The 19411-nt window shown below is 40.0% G+C and overlaps 1 long non-coding RNA gene across 1 annotated transcript; it reads left to right on the forward strand.

The window, feature by feature from the left end:
* The first annotated feature begins 6368 nt into the window (after positions 1 to 6368).
* On the forward strand, positions 6369 to 19150 carry LOC139605750 (uncharacterized). The gene is made up of 3 exons (XR_011684463.1): positions 6369 to 6497; positions 9633 to 9759; positions 15440 to 19150. It is a non-coding gene; the product is annotated as an uncharacterized lncRNA (long non-coding RNA).
* The last annotated feature ends 261 nt before the right edge of the window (positions 19151 to 19411 follow it).

Raw genomic sequence — 19411 nt, forward strand, 5'->3', positions numbered from 1 at the left:
CACAATCTCATACTTGCCACACTTGTCCCCGGCCACTTAACAGCAGAATTTACATAACCCATTTGAATTTTCATTATTTCTCTTGGAAGGAGTTTGTAATTGGATTTTTTCCCACAGAATTTCTTGGCCCACACTTATCCAAGAGGAGAGAAACACTATTAAGTTACTGTACCTTTTGAGGTAGTTAAAGCTGGGCGTGGTATTTTGTGGAAACTGAACCATTTTCGAATTACTTTCCTTATATTCACATATTTGCTTTTGTAAATGAATCCATCTAAAAAAAATGTTAAAATGGAAATCATTTGTTATCACATTAGCCAAATTCTCACTTGCCAAAATGATACGGCAGTGCTAAAATATGAATGTACAATCCATTTAACAGACTGTTGCAAAAAGGCTACAGAGGGATAACGGCACGCTGAGTAAAGTTAGAGTTTTTTTATTGTGTATTGTAGAGAAAACCTTCCTGACTGAGATGGCTCAGTATGACATACCCTTCATTGTTTTTGTGAATGTGTGAGTTGTACAGTGGTCCTTTTGGAATCAGAGGAAGAAGATGGTAAAGAAGCTTTAGGAGCGGAGTGAATTTCAGACAAGGGTTGGATACTGCAGTCACTACAAGGCATCGCACATTCACTGAGAACATCATGAAAGTGCAGGAAAGAGAAACAATGAACAGTCACTTTGCTGACTATTGAGGACAAAGAGGTACAAACTATATATGAATATTGAATATTAGTATCCTGTCACTGTGAGAAGAGGAAAACCAACAGAAGACATTACAAAGGGACGTCTGTTGTCTGTTGACAGTTTCCCACGAACCTAAAGTTAGTTTTCGTGAACTTTCAGTGGGTGAGGTTTGCCTTTTGGAAGAACAGATTCACAGACCAGTGTGTTAGAGGTTTTCTAACAATGACTCACTCTGATTCGATAAATCCGGCCTGGTGCTAACTATTACCAAATCTGACCGACTCAGTTCATCTGTTTTAATAATCAGAGCAGAGCGGGTTAAAACCACTGCATCTGTTTTGTGACAAAATACCACAAAAAGGCTGAGAATACACACTCTCACACTATTTTCTCAATGCAGAGCGATTCATCTTTCAAAACCATCTCAACTGGATAAAAGTTCCTAACTTTAGTACAGGTGTAATTTGAGCAACATGTGGACTGTGCAGGTGCATCATCCAGGAAAATATACATCTCTTCAGATGTTTAATATCAAATGATTTGCTCAGCAACTGGGGAGAACATCCATCCCAAGCAAATACTTTCGAAAAGAGGCTTTGTTTCCCCCTAAAGGTCAATCTAAGGGTGTGTTTGTTACTCCTTTTTTTCCAGTGCATGCTGAGGTGCACCTCACCTCCAAAACCGTAGAACAGAAATACAAGGATATACAACACTAACAAAAGAATGAACTTGAAAGGCGTTCGGCAGAGCACATACCTCCAAGGCCAAACAGTACTACACATCTGGTTTGCACCACATCGTACAAACTTATAGAATCCAACTCCACAAATACATCTGACTTTTTACATCAAGATACATTATTTCCTGAGAAACTGATAAAAAAAATGCATCCACCCCTTTAACTGGATTGGCACTAAAATTAAAAGGGTCTGTCCCTGTCAAAATTCCCATCCCTCGTCCAAGTTTGGTGGAAATCGGTTAAGTACTTTTTGTAACAAAAACAATAGTTAAAACAAAGCAAACATCAACAAATTACAAATTACTTAGTATTTTGTTGATGTTTGCCTTGTTTTAACTATTATTCTGATCATATAAGGGAGCATTTTTAACATCTCTCATACTTGCTAACAATGTTTACCTCTGATATACCGTTAACCTCAATTGTTCACACACTTGATTAGACTTAATCTGATGTTTCCACTCAACGTGAAACACATGTAAACTCAACCTTTCAGAGACTGAAGTGCTGGCAGCCTGCACCACTGGAGTGCTTCACTGCAGCCATGTTTCTTCTGCTTAACTCTCTCTGAACAACAGCAGCAGCAGAAACGACAGCAAAGAAATGTCTGACTTCATAGTCATACAGGCAGTAAAAAATAAAAAATAAAAAAATAGCTTGGTTACATTAATGAAAATGTTTCAGAGCTGTGCATGACAAACCCACAGATGCAGCAACACATCAACAAAACATGTGAAACAGTGACAAAGACTTGAAGTCACCAGCTGCTTTGTAACACTTGGCAACCTCACATCTGTCCAGTATGTAGCATAGCCAGGTGTGTGTGTGTGTGTGTGTGTGTGTGTGTGTGTGTGTGTATACACACACACACACAAACACACACACACACACACACTGGTAATCCCTTAAATTGTGTTGTGATTCATATAGTTTCTTGTGATTTCGGATGGTTCCCCTTTTGTCACCTCCCCCTCAATGTGTTTTTTTTTCTTCCCTCCCTGGCTCCCCTCCTTCGTCTGGCTCTCTGACAGCTACATGCAGCAGTGATGGAGTGAGTGCGTGCGTCTTCTTTGTTTGTCATGAAAATAGAATTTCAGCAGATGGATGGAGAGATTCTGGAGGAGAAATGCAATCTAGAAGAAAGTGTGCACAGAAAGAGAGGATTGTTATGGTTACCACCTTCCCCTTCCCTAAATGGGGGAGTAAGAGACTCAACTGTTCTTTTCTATGTGTGTGTGTGTGTGTTATCTGTGATATGTTGGCATGTGTCCTAATATAGTCTGACTTTGTGTGCATGCTTGACGTTTGGCTTGTGTGGGAGGTGAAATGGGGAGAGAGCAGAAATTCATTCCTGTATTGACTACAAAGGAAAGGAAAAAGCTGCGCAAAAATGAACCTTAATCTGATATTTGCAATCAAAAGCACACTTCACTACCTACACACTGACAGATGGATTATCTTGTTTAGTGGATGCATAACTGATTGTTTGCATACCACCCTCTGTATGTAAGATATCTAAACAGACTGTGTGTGTGTGTGTGTGTGTGTGTGTGTGCGTGTGCGTGTGCGTTTTTTAACAGAGTGACGGGAAGAGAATAAAAGAGTGTATTTCCCATATTAATGCTCCTCTCTCCTCCACCACCCCCTGAGATGTTGAGTGATGCAGAGACGATGAGCCAAATTTCCCCATGGGGATTATGAACAATTCATGTTGTTTTATCTATATTCATATTATTTCATCTTTTCTTATTTTTATCTTATGAGCTCATGAATATGGATTCTGTTATGATAGGATGTTCTCTGCATTTTAAGGATATCTATCTATCTATCTATCTATCTATCTATCACATGTATCCCCCCTCCTCGACATTTCGATGCAACTGACAATCAATACACTGTCCACATTTGTATACAAAGATAATACAGATAAATCTGTAACAATACTAGATGCTGTGATTCAAAACTGACTCAATATGACTGAATTACAATTTTTAATAAAATAAATTTTAGATAAATAAATGTATAATTTCCTTGATTTTTATTTCACATTCTCAATTAGAAACCCCTCAGAAAATTACATCTTCTGCAACCCAAACGTGAGCAGTGATACAGTGCATAACTTTTCGTCCTGCTTTGTACAGAGCAGTCCCAATATTTCTTTCAGTGTGGGATTTTTTTCAGTGGACGGCTAGAAGCAGCGTGTGATTGGAGAACCTATGTCTGCCATTAACCAAAATCACATTTTGAGGTATGTACTTATGAGACTTTGAATTTGAGTACAGAATAAATAAATTAAGCACTGGGGTTATTTAATGTTATGTTGGGATAGCAATTAGTCATCCGACACCATATGTGGCTCAGATTCAACACACACACACACACACACACACACACACACACACACACAGTCATACTGGTATTCTGCCCAGAAGGGTCTTTTCTAATAAGTGTCTGATAGGAAAGCATTTATATGGATCCTGAAGTTCATCAGGCACATTTAATACAGAAGAAAAGCCTCTGCCAACTAATGACAACTGCCTCTTGATCTAATCCACTTCTTCATTAGTTTAAGGCTGAATGTTGGAGGAAACAGAGAGCGACGCTGTAATGGAGAGTGTTTTACCAACTTGACTGTTACCTAATTAATTCCTACCCATCTTTGTTCAATGGAAACTATAATTATGTGTTTGGTTTATCAAGAGCTTGGCCATGGGAGTAAAGGGAGAGGATGAGTGTGTGTGGAGAAAAACAAGATCTATTTTCAGATCTTGGACTGTGTTGACAGCTTTACACTGATTTTCAGTGCTGGCTCTCGTGTTTCCTGTTTGTGTCAAATATACTACAGTATCTCTATCCATCTCTCTTTTTCAAGTATCATTATATTTAAAAAAAAAAAAAAAAAACTTTCCTTTGCTGACTTTAGAGTGTGCCTATTATGTGGCTGTATCACTGTGTGCATCTAATGAACGTCTTTGTTGCTCCTCCATTCAACCACCCATTTGTTGCAGCTCTATTTTTGTTCTATTATCCCCTTTTCTATGCTTTAAGGTCATCTTTGATTAGAAGTTTAAGTTAAAAATGCCCAGCAATGTCCATTATGCTCTCTCTTAACTTTCACTCTGTAATAAATTTTATATAATGCACAGGGATGCAGGATTTCTCAGGGCAGAGCTGATGCTGTCAAATATCATGCAGATTAAGTATTTCTGCCTCATGCTTGCTGACAACACCTATTTTCTTATTGTGTGTGTGTGTGTGTGTGTGTGTGTGTCTTATATCTTATCTTTTACACTCACTTGTCTTTGCTGTATCTCCAACCCATGTTATGTGCTGTCAAAAGCCTTCAAATCTATCATTCCCCAGTCCAGTTCTCTCACTTTCAGGCTCCACTGCCCTTCTCCTGTAAAGTTTACCTTGACTTCTTCAGGCTGGCTGGTGCAGGGGAATGTGCAAAGATGAGCCACTGATCTTTGTACGCCAGTTTTAGTGAACTACCATAAACTAGTGCTGGGCATTATGGCCATGATGAAAGTTTTCATATCGGTTGGAGCTGTCAAAAGTTGTCATATCAGATAATTATTGATAATTCTTAATGAGCTATCTTTAATAAAGACCAGGAGAAAAGACTACTGTGTGAGTTATGTCCTTGTAACGTTAGAATGTTTTGTCATACGATGTTGTTTCTCAGTACCTCTTCATCGTGGACAGCCTGTGGGTTATTTCTTGAGATGTAGCGGATGTTGGCTGTGAGTGACGACGTGTTGCTGTGGAAGCAGCTAAGAGGATATAGAAAGTTTGTTGCATTCCTGTTCTTTGTCAGGACGCTTTTCCTGCACAGTTTACACACAATAGTGCTCTGATATCAGCAAGACTTAAAGATAGGGACATGACTGGCTGTGTTTATGAGCCAGGGAGGGAGCGGGCTTTGGGTTTGTTCATGTAATCTTGATCTGATTTCCCATCAAACAATTTTCTTATTACTACTGACAAGGTGTCTGTCGCTGGTACAATCATTTCATCACCCAGGCCATAAACTGAACTCTACAACAATGGATTTGGCCCAAGCCGAAAAGATTGAGATCCATACCACAATATTAACAAAAATATGTTTTCTGGTACTCATACAATTTATCGAATGTAAGCAAGATTACACACAAAACACCAAGTCGGTGGCTGTTATGCCAGATTTACTCTTAAATGTTGATTGATTACTCAATGATTTTGATACGGGATGCTGCCCCTTACAGTTACAGCTCATCATGAGAAAAATCCATATAGTCTGTGCATAACAAGCCATTCTGGAAAAATGCAAGCTGATACATTTATTGCAAGAAATGTCCCTGAACCCGCAGCTTATAGTTGGGGCCAAAAGACCAAAAATGATTACAGGATATATTATCTACCAACTACTGCTGGCAAGCATTTGGGCAAAACAGACTGCAGACTATAAACCATAAATATGGTATAATGTGAGTTAAAGCTCTTCAATTTGTGTCAACCCCACTGTAAAGAGCTACATGACTTCACTACAAATTAATGAAATATACCATATTATGCAAATAAAAAAAGGCAGGGTTTCGTGGGAAGGCCCACTGTGAAGAGCTCCAGGACTTCTCTTCAAATTAATTTATCCATATGCATCACATTTGACCCCGCAGTGCCATGGCGCGTCGGAGGCTAATCGCCACGCAGTCTGTAGCCGCTGAAACACAGAGCAGCGTCCAGCTTCGGAGGTCACGGCTGAACGCGCGACACATTAGCGTGGCAACACAACTTAGAAGCGATACCGCGACGGGAAAACCATGCAAATGAAGACTGACTTTCACTTACCGTTTGTAGGCTACTTTGAAAGCCTTGGAAGTGTGTCCGTGTGCTGAGCCGAAAGTCGCCCTTCACAGTTCTTACTCCGACTGTAAGGATGAAAAATGTCCTGCGCACTCGTCACGGTATCCAGCTTCGGTCGAGGGCCCGCAGGTGGTGGAGAACAGCGGCCCAGGCTTAGCAGTGGTGGCAGAAACCTGTGCAGCCGTCCAGGCTAACGCTGACTCAGCAGTGTGACCCCTCCAAGGTAACACCATGGTTTAAATCCACAGTCGTTTGCTTCTTCTTTTGCTGGTGGCTCCTGGAGGTGAGGGTCTCTCCACTGAGTCTTAAAGAAAGTTTTTCCAGCTGTCTTTCAGTTTTTCAAGGTGTAACCTGAAGGTTGCAGGTGTTGTGTCTACGTCTGTTTTCCCTCTGGAGTAGTGTTTCCCGTGGCGCCCTCCTCCAGCTGCTGAGGTTAGGGGCCTGGGTTAGTTTATGGTTCGGCCATGGACGGAGTAAGAGACAATGGGCCCCTGGGCACAGACCTTGAGCCCCCCACCCCTTCTACTGCACCCCCAACCTGACAGGGAAATGAGCATCTCTTTGTGGTCAGTGTGTGTCTCTTTACTGTCCTAGTGTTGGGTAAGGGGAATCAGACATTGACAGGAAATGACTTTGGCACAACTTCAGGTTCCATTGCAACAACATATTCAGGTTCACATGCATACAGGGGGCAGCAGAGGCACAATGGCACGCTGGGAACTCTTGTGTAAATTTGCGAACACACCGTTCTTGTATTATGCACTCAAAAAAACACACCTCCCAGTCACACACTGTGCAATGTCCCATGAGACGCTGACAGTTAACTATGGTTTTAACTGGAATTGCTTTGCTATGATTTTCCAAAAAAACAAACAAAAAAAAAACAACAAAGCAAAGACTGCTGATATCTTAGCAGTCTGCACAGTTTACCCATTTATGCAATAAAAATCGGAGGGTGGGGTGCTAGATTCTGTGATGTCCTTGGGACTCATTGAACACACACAGTTCACACAGTTCCAAGAGAAATAATGAGACAATTAAATTTCTGTGTTCTACACCAAAACCCAGTGGGACCATACAATTTCACCAAACTTTCTTTGTATCTTCTTCCAAAAACAGCAGGTTACCAGGGCAACAGCCGCAGGGGTATTTGATTCTTTCCAGAAGCCCTGAATATGGCAACACTTAAAAACATCACATCGTATTTTGTTAAGATGTCTTTTCTAGATAATCAATACACATAATAACAACTCCAAATCCAGTTAAAAAATTTAGTTTATTTCAATGTACTTAGTTTACCAACAGTTTCTGAAAGAGAAATTCTGGAAGCCCAGACTTTCAGGGGAATCGCGTTAGTGAGGCTGGATTACAAGCTGCTCAATGTGGGCAACAGAACCACTACAATACAGAATCAACTAAGATGGATCCAGTTTTACTACCTGCCTTATCCCTGTCTTGTAGAGGGACCCTGTTTCAAAATCTGATTTTAAAACCTTGTTTATTTCATTTAGTGGTCACACAGCATATGGTCCAAATTATAGTTGTGTGAAGTCAAGTTGCCTTACACTATAAGATAACAAGATACCAGGTCGTATTTCAGCATGGGAGCAGTGCTTGGGTTTTGGAGTATAATTATGTTGCAACAATACACAGATGGAACGCAATGCACTGTAATATAGTACAATGAGTACTGGGGGGTCAGTAGAGGCCCAACAGCAAAGTTTTTGTTCCAGGTCCTCTTAACAGCTTGCAGTGGTTGTTGAGCCGTAACAGGTGTCATTTCTTCCCAGCAGAGTTCCCAGGTGACACTTTCTTTATTATTATTCTGTCTGAGAACAATGCAACATGTCATGATAAAGTCAAATCATACAGGAGCATAATTAGACACACATCACCTCTGTAGACAATATCATCTGCGCTGTCACTTCAGTGTTTTCTGAGTGTCTCCAAAAAACTGATGGCCGTTATGTTTTTGGTTTTTTTTCAGTGTCATTCTAAATTAATTTGAGTTAAACATAATCCAATGTTTGATATTTGACATATGGCCTTAAAGCCAAAGAGTGGTCTGTGAATATTGTCTTTAAAATCAGAATTTGATCTAAGTCCTGGTCTTATTTGTGCCGACTTATTCAATGCCATCCAATGAATCTACTTTCTATGGTTTGCCATGTATTCAAGCATGGCCTTCACTTTCTCATAAGCCCCACCATCAAGCGTCTGTTATTGGTTTAAAATATATAAGACTCTACTCTCTCTTTCTGCTTCTGAAATGCTTGACAAGGCCAAAAAGCACATTGATCAAGGATAAGTGAATGGTAATTTTTAAAAATGAGATTCAATTCATCACTGCAGTCCAAATCCATAGAATTTGAACAAACTCTTTGTCAAAAACTTTCCAGACCTCTCCAGCACTATCCCCTGATATTATAGCCTGACCTTATTCCTCTAGTGAGGCAGCAGCCTCCCTGTCAGAAGCTTGCTTTTTCGTCCTTCATGCTGCTTGCTTTTTATTACCCATTCTTCTGGCCACTGCCTTTATGGGTAGAATCATTATTTCATTTGAGTTACAGAAACACCTCCACTGTAGATTGCAATGACTTCTTTCAAAAGCCATTGATTGGAAATTGGACTGATTGGAAATGATGACCTTCCAGTTACAATCTTATTTATTCAGCCTCTCACATCCCAACAATTTATGTTGTAATGTAGTTTATATTTACACTACAGGTTTATTTTAGTTATAGACTGTTTTACTGCAGTTTGATCTGTGCAGCCATCCACCATTATATTCCAAGGGTGATAAACCCGCCTTTTACTTGTGTTGTAACCACTGTGGCTTGTGGCAATTTGTTGATTTTTAGCAGCTTGACCTTCCAGGTTTGTCTATCTCTCTGCAAAGGGGTTAGTGATATTTACTTCATTTATTAGATTAATTTATTACTATATATGACATCATCAGATTGTTAATGCTGAAGCATCAGTGTGTAAGTAGCCTCCTCCAAATGGTCACAAGATAAATCTGTGTGGTCATGATAGTATAGAGTAGTACTGCAAAAGTACAATATTTCTGTCTGAAATGTTGTGGCATAAAAGTATAAAGTATTGTTAAATGGAAATACTTGATTTCACGTACTGAGTTACTTTTCACCTGCCTTGTATGAACTACTGTACAGCAACAGTCACACTTGTTTAGTTTTGTTTTAACAGTTGCTTTACTATCAAATGTATTGTGTTTTTTCCTGCCTCATCTGTTGTTTTGAAAATACTAGATGCTCATAAACTGCCAACCTGGCACCCCTGGCTGTGTTTCATTTGTTTTCCTCTTCTCTCTCCTTTTCTCTCTTTCTCCCCTCACCAGTGATTCATTTGTTTTTCTGCTGAAAGAGAGAGGAAGGCGTCTTCACGGGTGGCTGCTGTGGTAACAGAAGTTGGGGATTAGATTTCACACTGTGTGTGTTTGCACGTGTGTAAGAAGTTATTTCCAGGTGAGTGATAAAAGAATATGAAAGATCTAACTCGGCGCCCAAGGTAGAGTTTATCACTGCCTCTAGATCAGGGTAACACAGATATTCATAGAGCATAACAAATCCTGTAAGACTCCACTCCTCACCTGGTCAGTTCTGTCTGTGTTTGCCGTTCTGCTTTGTTGTCTTTTGTACTTTAACCAACAGGTCAAACACATTTTCTCCCAAAGAAATCTCATGTTTCAGCTTCCTATTCCCTGCTGTTTGCAAATATCAAAATAATCAGAAAACCATCTGAGCTTTTTACTATTCAAGGATGTTTTCTTTACTGACAGCAGCAGTATGAAGTGCTGCTCTAAGTGTGTAGCCCGTTTAACCTCTTTACTGCCCTTGGAGAGGCTTTGATGCTGTTAATGTATCTGATGTGTAATGTATAAACCTGCCTGACCCTGCTGCAGAGCTTCAAGAGAGACAGTTAACAGGCTGTGTTGTCTCCTGATGTTGTATCCCTTTATCTGTGTGCCTCTCAGTGCGTGACTGTTTTCAACTTACAGCTTTCTGAATTGTTGCCCAACAAAAGGACCTCTGGCAGCAGCAGCCATGTCGTGCCTGTCCAAAACAATTTGGGTCACACCCAGAGAAACAGATAAGAGAAGTGCACTTAGACTCATCCTGAGCCCATGATGCAAAGTCTGCAGAGAGTTGAGGGTGAATGACTGAGAGACGGGGCGGTAGGAGTGATATAAAGTCAGAGGATGAATAAGTGCAGGGTCTGAACTAGAGATGTAATTCAGCATTTAAAAAGCTGCAGGGGAAGTGAAGAGAGAGATGAGAGAGGAAGCTTACAGTCACAACAGTTTTGGGTTTTGGGAGCAATAAAAACTGAAAAACTCTGACAAAGACAGAAAGCGCCAATGTGAAAAAATAAAGTAAAAGAAGCGCGAGATGGAGGATGACAGGCTGGATGATCAGACTCTTGACAGAATTTAGCCCCAGTAAGACCAAGAGAGAAGTGGGAGAAAAAAGTTTGAGTAGGTCTAGTTATGAAGGGAAAGTGACAAATACATAAGTAACACTTGATCGGGCCAAAGAAGGGATGGGAGAAAGTTACAATGAGACAAAAACACCACCTTAGGTTGGTATTGTGTGGACAGAGAATCCACACAATATCATGTATCTTGAAATTTGATTATTTTTAGTTTTCTGTTGAACACAATGCTGAACACAATGCAGGGTTAAGTTAAGTTAAGTTAAGTTAAGTTAATTTCAATTCTATTCAAATGAGAAAAAAAAGAGAGAATGGGGAACAACACTGGAAAGTTACTTCAATATGTTAGTAATATAGCATTTTAAAAAAGGTGCTCCACCTCCAAAAATACCTTGGAGTGGAATCTGCTATCACTCCCAAAAGTTTAGACAAAACGTTTTATGCTGGAAAAAAGATAAAAGTTGAGCAAACTCAAAATTTCAAGCCAACAAACCAGTAAAATTTAGAGTAATGTGTCGGAATGAAATTTTACATGATCACAGTTGTTGTTGTGATGCTAGTGCTCAGAATAAGCCCAGGACCATTGTGACCACCATGACCTAGGTACGTTGCACAAGAACCTTGCGGAAAGTGTCTGAGGCACAGAGCCATCTTCATCATGGTTTGCACAGTTTAGCTTTTGATCTCATGGGTTGTGGCAGTGAGAGAAAAATGATGACTATGGTCATGTAGATAGGGCTCACTCTAAAAAAACAGTAATTTCACTAAAGGTAATTTGATCACACATAATTTTGAACAGGTTGAAAAGCTTCAGAAATAGTGTTGAGCTGTATATTTATTGATATGGATAAAACAACAAAGACAAGAAACCCCTCTACCACAGCTATTCCTGATACCAACCTGTACAAACATATACACTGAAGACAAACTGAGCTAATAGAGGTTGTTTTTAAGTCAGGAAATTCCAGTGTTTGAATATTTTGTGTATGTAAGTGTGTGTCCATTAAAGGCGTAAAGTAGAACAACACAGTGAGGAGCTTAGCCAAAGTTCAATCAAGAAGACTATCTTTATGCTTACTCTATTTATTACACATTATTTTTCTCTCTCTTTTCCATTTCTGCTACCAATGTAATCATCAAACTTAGGGTGATTACACTTTTCAATTCAAGCATTCAGATTTTGCCAAGACCTCTGTGAGCCACTAATGTCCTTGCTGTCAAACCGTTCCTGTCTCTGCTGCTGTCAGCTCTTACTTCAGTGTCGGACTCATGTGACCACCTCCATCAGTTTCCACTAAAACCAGCTGTTCAATGGGTCCTTCCAGTGGATTTTTCAGAAATGCTGCTCCACATGATATACATCCAGATATTCAGATTCTTCACTCCTGTACCACAACCAGTGTCAATACACCATCAGGGGTATATTCCTGTATAGTTCATGGCATGACCACCCTTGTGTGACAATGGTGTCACAGTTGGGTCTAATCCAGTGGCATCATTAGGGCCATTCATCAAGGCCCTCAGCCTCAAACCTTCTGGACATAGCCCCGAGACAGAGATTTAGAGAGACAGAGGGTTTTGTAACTGTTGGTATAGGAGCCAATCAGTGTCATGCATAAATAGAGCTTTTTATTCATTGAGTAAATCAAACTAGTGCAGCAGCTGTGGACAGAGCATGTAACGTTACTTATTTTATTTATTAAAATAATAGAGGTAAGAGAAATAAACTGATACAGAATATGTTAAACCAGCATGATCAATCAATGTTGTCAGTGACAGCGATGCAGAATGTCCCATGACAACTACAGTAACGTTAAAGTTGAATAAGTGCTGTAGTAGAACTAGCTAACATTGACTGGTTGTTCTCAAAGAGAGACAGACAATGTACAGACAGCAACAACAGGAGAGGATGAAAGACAAGGAGAGACAGACAATATACAGAGACACTCACAAAAACAAGGTCACAAATGGAGGCATGGAGGCCTATCCCACAAAAGCATCAGGAGAGAAAGATAATAGAGTAAAAGATGATGGACATGGAGGGAGAAGACAGTAGAGATAGGGACAGAGGGAGGTGAGCAGTTCTTACACTACACTACATCAACTATTTCTTAGGATCAAGATATTAAGATAATTCAAGATTTGTGTAGGGTGCATGCTATAATTATGTGCTAATTTGGTGAGATAGTGTAAGAGAGAGATGTGAAGGCCTTCTACCCCTTTACTACCAGGGTCTAAAGAGCCAGACACAACAGTAACAGAGGAGGGACAACAAAGAGGAGTGGAGGGAGAGCACAGAAAATGCTCTAGTCAACTAGAGTCTTTTTTGTGAACAATCAAAGAAAGGTTTTGGGTAATTGAAATGGAACTGAGTGTGTGAGAGAGAAATGTAGTTGAAATAATGCAGAGGTTTAACAATTTATGAATTTACTATGTGAACCCCCTGGAGCTCTCTCAAGGACGTATGGTGGACTCGACCCGACCTTAGCCCTACAAAGGTCTGGGCTAAGGCCCCAGTGTCTTGAAATCTTAGCAGCACCCCAGGTCCAGTCACCATCATCTTCTATTCCTGTTGTGTGCTCTAAGTCAAATGTATTAATTTAATCACCCCTTCTTTCAGTGAGTCTATCCTGATTGAAATATAACTGTGTGATGTGAAAACTCAAACACAGACTCATTTGCAGGAACTGACTACAAAAACAAGCTGCTGGGCAGGCAGCAGAGATAACTGAGTTTCCTGTGTGGTTCAGCTGTATGCAGCAGGGCTCAGGCTTGAATCTACAATACCAACCATCCCCTGAATCCTGAGTTTGAATTTTCTCCTCTCTGTCTATTGCTGCAAAATTCAAAAAGAGGGCAAAATATTCTGCCTCTCTTAAGTGGGTTCTTTATATGTGCACCTACTTTAGGGTTTGGATTTTCTTTGTGTATTGCATTTATTATATCATACTTGAGATGAAGGGCAATTTTCAAGCCTTGGCCAAACACTAAAGCTTTTACACAGGGATCAATCTTCTCTACGGGCATATTCTACTAAATAACTCATATACTGACAATTGTTGCCTCTTTTATAGTTGAAGAGCCAATCGTTTCAGATACATTATTTTGTAGACATATATACCAGTTTGTTCTTTTATCTCACTTGTCTTGGCAAAACGTCTTGTGTGTCAGACTGCACTTGAACTTTAAGAAGCTGCCGGTGGAATGTTAAATGCCTCCCTGTGGAATATTGATACATTTTCAATCAGACATGCCAAGAATCCATCTTTCACTTTCACTGTCTTTGTATGAGGCAGTGTGCGCTCTTCAGGGATTATTTTGACCTGCACCAAAGAAAATAAAGGGAACACATATAGAGATAGATTGACAGACAGAGAGGGAGAAAAGTCTTCTTAATTGGCAGTCAGAGCCTGTCAGTGTCAAATGTTTGAAGGAATGAGTGATTTGTTCAGGAGTGAAAGAGACTGATTTAGACTGACAGTATCCACAAATACGAGACAGGTTTGGAGGGGCTGAGGGGGCTGTTTTTCGAGCATTAATTTGATCATATTAAACCTGCTCTCTGCAGGATTAATGTGTGGACTGTTCATACTTCAGGAACCTCCCTTTCCTTCATTCTTTACTTACCCTCTCTCTTCCAGTTTTTATGGGTGGTAAGAGCACTAAATTCATTATAACGTCCCTAATTTTTGCTCTTAGAAGGATTTGCAGGGGACATATACTACAGTACACGCCACCACAGACCAGATAATATGATTACACACAAAATAGAACTGCAAGTAACAATTTGTGCACATATACCTGTCAGCAAAGCTCAGAGATAATAAAATGTAAGGAATGAGTGGGGTTTTTTTATAGTTGTTCTCTGCGGATCCAAAGTGTAATTAGCTTTCACGGCTGCAACTTCCCTTTGAGAAAACCTCGATAAGGGTAATCTATTTCCTCCCACTCTGAGGCAACTGTGAGCCCACCACTGTGGTCATTTAAAGAATTTCCTCTCTGCCACTGTGGGTAGAGTTGGCCCTGTATCCTATCAAGCTGGGAAGCAGTAATGACTGAGGATGTGTTTACATCTTTACTCTGGATCATCCGCCAAACCAGAGAATGACACTATAACATCATTTTATGCTCTTGTGTATTCACGGTGCCTTATTACAAGAACAAACAAACAAGCAGACTCGAATAGCCGTCAATTAGTTCATGATTGGACAGTTTCGGCAACCTATCATCCTTCCCCCCTCAGCACCAAATCCAAATGTGAAGTGTATTCCTGTGTGGTTCACTGAAAAACACTGCTCTGCTCAAGATGTTTTTCTTTTCAGGTGGTTTGAGAAGCACAGAAATAAAGACATACTGAAATGTGATCTCTGGTCAAGACTGAAACAAACACTTGGGAAATTGACAGAAGAAACTTAAAGCTAAACTAGGCACATTTGTCTCATTTTCCTACCAAAACTGGTAAAAAACCTTTGGTAGAAAATGTTTTGGTAGAAAAATCAGACAGATGTGCCTAGTTTAGCTTTGAGTTTAAACAAGTGTCTCATGCCCATATCACACAACCCTGTGGTACACCCAGACTGTATTTACACCATAAAGAAAGCAAAATGTAGTTCACTGAAAATGACTTAGGCTGTCTCAGAGTAGCTGCTTGGTCAGTATCTGGGTGCGATTGGTCACATTTTTCAGCACCTCAACTGCTCTGCTTCATTGCAGATAATGACTCTGGCATGGTGTCAAACATCCCTCCCTTGGGGTGCTGTTGTTTCTGGTCCTGGTCTCTGGTGAGGAACTCCTCCTGAGAAAGCCTCTCTGAACTGCCTGAGTCAAGAAACCTCAGTGACCTTGCATGTTGCCTCTTCACTGCTACCCTGGAGGGAGGCCGAGCAGTTCTTGGTGCTCTGCTGCATTGCAGTGCATCTCTTTTTTTCTGTGGCGTCCTCTCTAACAGTGGGCTGCTGTAAGAAGATAACCTTTCTGTGTCATTGTTGGTTTATAATATTAAACTGTCTCCTCTGGAATATCTACTTGAGCACTTGGGAATCTTTAGACCCTGAATGCAACACTAGCAGAAGAGTGAAGTGTTGTTAGAGCCCCTGAAATGTTTTTCTGCTTTTACAATCTATGCCATCCAATATTTGGTTTTTTAAAAATATTTATCTATTCATTACTCTCTCTCCTGTCCTTGGCCACAACTGGCTGTGTCTGTCTTCATGTCTGTGTCTTGTCTGTCTTTCTAGAGGAATAGATTGCATCACACTGTCGGAAAATTTATCAAACTTTGACTTCTGCTGGTTACCCTTTCTCTTTTGCTTCTCTCTCTTCTGGTCTGCCTCTAATTCTGTCTGTCTTCTCCTTATCTGCAATATGTGTGTCAGTCTCAGACACTCTCACTTTGATGTAGTTTTTCCAGAAAGCTTGTATTCTGAATTATGTTCTCTGTGTTCTTCCAATTTCATCTTGTATGCTCAATTGGTGCGTTTCCCAGAGAGTTCTACAATGTCTCAAGGTTCTGAGAAGGAGGAGGACTCTGCATTATTTACTTGAGGATCTTTGATTAAAGAAGAAGATATTCTAATGTATCTTGGAAGTTTTGCTATTCCCTACTGTTTTCCTGCGGTAGAGGTTTCAAAGTGGTTCCCTACTTTTGATTATTAATGTTGTATGTCCTAATTTCAAGACAAGGGTCAAACAAAAGTCAGCCAGTCTCTGAGTTGTTAGATAACTGTTCTTTAGGTTTGAAGTGTGGTGAACGGCAACCATCAGCACCACGGACAGCTCCTCTGCCTGCAGTGTTCACTTACTTCATTAAACCTGCTGGAATCTGAAAGCACCACCAGACACCAAGGCCTCTATGTCTCAATGTGATGCAAACGCAGGTTAAGAATAAGAAATTAGAGGTGGAAGTAATGAGTCCCATCAAATTGTTTCATTCATTTCACTTCAAACTATATAGTTTGTTCACTTTTTTTCATAACGTCATGATATTCGGTACAGGATCTGACTGTCTGTTGTTTATTACTAGTTCAACATGTTAAAGTCTGTTCAGTACAAAACTGTTTCTAGGGCTTTTGTGGTCTTTCAGCAAGCTTTCAACAGGAAGTATTCATGGCTGAGCTGAAAACTCTCAGTCACGAGTGAGACGCTAAATGGCTAAAAGCTTCTGACTCATTCAGAGACAGCGGTTGTTCAGTGTAGTCAGCAGTCAGTCAGTGTTATCAGCATCGCATCCTCCAGTGATGTCTCAGTGGAGAGAAATTTAACCAAGTTGACATATTTTGATAGTATAAACACATTCACTTTGTATCATTTTATTTAGGGCAAGTTCACATCGATGTTGTGAAAAAATGAAAAAAAACATTTTTTTTCATTTTTTCATTTGGCATTTGGCATTTTTGAAGCTGAAATTTCTTTTTAGGATCAACAGGAAGAAGATGTGGTGATTTAGAACTTTTCCAAACCTTGACAACTCTGCTTTTCACACAGACATTAAGGAAAATGACAAAAAAGACACCCATCTCTTCCTTTGAAAAGATGAGATATAAATGCAGTAGTGCCCGAGTGACAGGAAGGAGGAGGAAAACATCAAAGCTGGTTGGGGGGGTTGCTTTTAAAAGAGTCAGATATCTGTGGTGATTTCACGTGTTTACATGCTGAATGTTATCCCATTATTATTTGGATGCTAAATTAGTCCTTTTTTAGATCGGGCATGTCAACAGCATATTCTGTTTACTGTCACTAAAGTCCTTGATGAGGAACTGATTAGGATAAGTATCCGGCATATTAAACCATCTGTCGGGATGCTGAGACATTTATACTCTTTATCCCATTTGCTGGTGGGTTTCATGCTCTATGAGTTTTCTCTTTTCATCCTATGTGGAACGTCAGATGTGTGATTGGATTTATGAATGCCCCCAAGAGCAGTAAGCAGAAATGTGAATTGTTGTGTGATGGAAATGCTACATTTTGCAACATTTTGCACCTTGCACAGTGGGACAGCCCTGGCAGATATCATCTCAGAGGCTGATATGGTTTATGATCATCGTCCGTTGTCAGGCAGATTGACTGAGCTGTTCTCTGGAGTTGCTCAAGCGGAACTGAAGTTCTCATGCACAAGTTAAGTTCGAGGTACAAAGCTCATTAAGAAACAGTCTATCACACCCCACTGCTCACTTTCAAACACCTCCCGCACATTTCCCCTTTCTCTTCTCTCTCTCACTTCGTCTCCAACACACCTACGCGCGCGCACACACACACACACACACACACACACACACACACACACACACACAACCACACAACTTTAATCTTGTTTCATCATTCTTTTTTTCTCTTCTCTCCACACTCACTTTTTTCTTTAACCATCTGCACTTGCAGTGTGGGGGATGTATGACTGTAAATTTACTGCTGAGACAGTGCTCCCTTTTGCTTTGTTTCATTTATTTTGATCTTTACTATTCAAAATTGGAGCCCCTGCAGCTGCTCTTATCCTCCATCTCCCAGAGCCCCCCTGGTGGATGCTGGGATTTAGAGAGAGAGAGAGGGAGGGAGAGGAAATCAGGAGAATAACTGCCTGAAGTGGGCCTGGATTGGATCCTTTGAGCTCAGAGAGTGGTGAGTCTCTGGCTAAGCTGCTATACTCAATAACAATGATGTTTGAAAGCACAGGGTTTCGTAACATCTGAAAGAAAAAAAGCCACACAAAAAAAAACCCACCTTCACTACTCTCTGTAACACATTCATCCATCCAACCATACTGTCTATTACAGTTTACATTAAGTGAATAGATCACTGTGCTACATAATGTTTCTGTCTAGTATTTTCTAGTTTTAGGTATTTGATTAATCTATTTATACTTGAAATAAAGTCCCAGTGTTAAATTACACCTAAGGATATCTTGTTACTTCTCACCAGCTGCTTGGAGCAATTCAGGGAAAATGTATCTTTACTGGTGTTATGCATATTGATCACTCTCCCTGAAGTGTACATATAAATGTAAATGTAAATAAGCCATTTGGCAGTAGCTGAAGGACAAATGCTTGATCTCATTTCCAAGACCGTCCCGACTTTACCCAGATTTGCTATAAATGTCAGGGGACCCATTTAACACAGGCTACAAAACTATTAACATATACTGCATATAAATGTCTTGTAAAAGCTCCTAAATGTCAAAATCAAGTGGAATTCAGCTCATAAGCTTCTTATAAGCTGAATTCCACCATTCACCCAGTGCTTCCCTATACAAGATGGCACAGTGAGGGATGTGCTTTTAAAGCTGGGTGTCATTACTCGATGTTATGCAGACTTTCACCTCTATCCTTAATCTTTATAAGGTAAAGGTAAGGTAAAGTGATTTTTCTTCCTTTATCTTTTTTAAGCATTAAACATGTAAACATGAAAATAGAAACAAGCCTTTAAATGCAATAAACCTTGATTTGTGGCCCTCAAATCCCTATAAGCCTTAATGGGCTGCCAGAGTGGGAGCTACTCTCTTGTCATGTTTGAAAAACTGCAAACATAAGCTGAAGTCCAGAAAAAAAGAGTTTTCCCATTAAATAATATATTGTTGCATCTGAATGTGATTGCAGATGTAAAAGCAAAGAAAAACTCAATACAAAACCTAAATGTCAGCAATTTTCCTGGTAAAAAAAAAAAAAGTGACAAGACTGGAATTCCAATATCCAAGAC

This window comes from Trachinotus anak, unplaced genomic scaffold (genome assembly GCF_046630095.1).
Source record: "Trachinotus anak isolate AG129_WGS33_773 ecotype Australia unplaced genomic scaffold, CSIRO_AGI_Tana_v1 ptg000021l, whole genome shotgun sequence".
Classification (NCBI taxonomy): Eukaryota; Metazoa; Chordata; class Actinopteri; order Carangiformes; family Carangidae; genus Trachinotus; species Trachinotus anak.